We start from the raw sequence: 1,734 nt of genomic DNA, 5'->3' as shown, positions 1-1,734 counted from the left end.
TTTTTCTTTTCCTCTGACACCTCAAGGAATCTCTATACTGTGACATAGAGGATTCCACATTTTCTTGTTCTCTTCTCTTTCATATGAGCAGGAACAAAGACAAAGGCATTCTTGTTGAAGCTGACCCTGAACCTGAGAGGACCTTGAAGCGAAAGCTAAGAGAAGCTAAGGCACAACTCTCTGTAGAGGACCTAACCGAATTCTTCAAAGAAGAAGAAGACATGGCAGCCGAAAACAACAACAATGCCAACAATGCAAGGAAGGTGCTGGGTGACTTTACTGCACCTACTCCCGACTTCTATGGGAGAAGCATCTCTATCCCTGCCATTGGAGCAAACAACTTTGAGCTTAAGCCTCAATTAGTTTCTCTAATGCAACAGAATTGCAAGTTCCATGGACTTCCATTGGAAGATCCTCATCAGTTCTTAGCTGAATTCTTGCAAATCTGTGACACAGTCAAGACTAATGGGGTTGACCCTGAGGTCTACAGACTGATGCTATTCCCTTTTGCTGTAAGAGACAGAGCTAGAATATGGTTGGACTCTCAACCTAAAGAAAGCCTGGACTCTTGGGAAAAGCTAGTCAATGCCTTCTTGGCAAAGTTCATTCCACCTCAAAAATTGAGTAAGCTTAGAGTGGAAGTCCAAACCTTCAGACAGAAGGATGGAGAATCCCTCTATGAAGCTTGGGAAAGATACAAACAATTGATCAGAAAGTGTCCTTCTGACATGCTTTCTGAATGGAGCATCATAGGTATTTTCTATGATGGTCTCTCTGAACTATCCAAGATGTCTTTGGATAGCTCTGCTGGAGGATCTCTTCATCTGAAGAAGACGCCTACAGAGGCTCAAGAGCTAATTGAAATGGTTGCAAATAACCAATTCATGTACACTTCTGAAAGGAATCCTGTGAACAATGGGACAAGTCAGAAGAAAGAAGTTCTTGAGATTGATGCTCTGAATGCCATACTGGCTCAGAACAAGATATTGACTCAACAAGTCAATTTGATTTCTCAAAGTCTGTCTGGAATGCAAAATGCACCAAGCAGTACTAAGGATGCTTCATCTGAAGAAGAGGCTTATGATCCTGAGAACCCTTCAATGGAAGAGGTGAATTACTTAGGAGAACCCTATGGAAACACCTATAATTCTTCATGGAGAAATCACCCAAATTTCTCATGGAAGAATCAAGAGAGACCTCAACAAGGTTTCAACAACAACAATGGTGGAAGAAACAGGTTTAGCAATGGCAAGCCTTTTCCATCATCTTCTCAGCAACAGACAGAGAATTCTAAGCAGAACCCCTCTGACTTAGCAACCATGGTCTCTGATCTAATCAAAACCACTCAAAGTTTCATGACTGAAACAAGGTCCTCCATTAGGAATTTGGAGGCACAAGTGGGACAGCTGAGTAAGAAAATTACTGAACTCCCTCCAAGTACTCTTCCAAGCAATACAGAAGAAAATCCAAAAGGAGAGTGCAAGGTCATCAACATGGCCGAATTTGGAGAGGAAGAAGAGGAAGTGAACGCCACTGAGGAAGACCTCAATGGGCGTGCACTGACCTCCAATGCGTTCCCCAATGAGGAACCATGGGAATCTGAGGCTCAAAATGAGACCATAGAGATTCCATTGGACTTACTTCTGCCTTTCATGAGCTCTGATGAGTATTCTTTCTCTGAAGAGGATGAGTATGTCACTGAAGAGCAAGTTGCTAAATATCTTGGAGCAATCA

At 42.5% G+C, this 1,734-nt stretch overlaps 1 non-coding gene across 1 annotated transcript; it reads right to left on the bottom strand.

Annotated features, from left to right (window-relative positions):
- Window positions 1-626: 626 nt before the first annotated feature.
- On the bottom strand, window positions 627-734 carry LOC130952485 (small nucleolar RNA R71). The gene has a single exon (XR_009074665.1). It is a non-coding gene; the product is annotated as a small nucleolar RNA R71 (small nucleolar RNA).
- Window positions 735-1,734: the final 1,000 nt, after the last annotated feature.

This window comes from Arachis stenosperma, chromosome 9 (genome assembly GCF_014773155.1).
Source record: "Arachis stenosperma cultivar V10309 chromosome 9, arast.V10309.gnm1.PFL2, whole genome shotgun sequence".
In the NCBI taxonomy this organism is placed as follows: Eukaryota; Viridiplantae; Streptophyta; class Magnoliopsida; order Fabales; family Fabaceae; genus Arachis; species Arachis stenosperma.
This window is presented reverse-complemented; position numbering and strand designations above follow the sequence as displayed.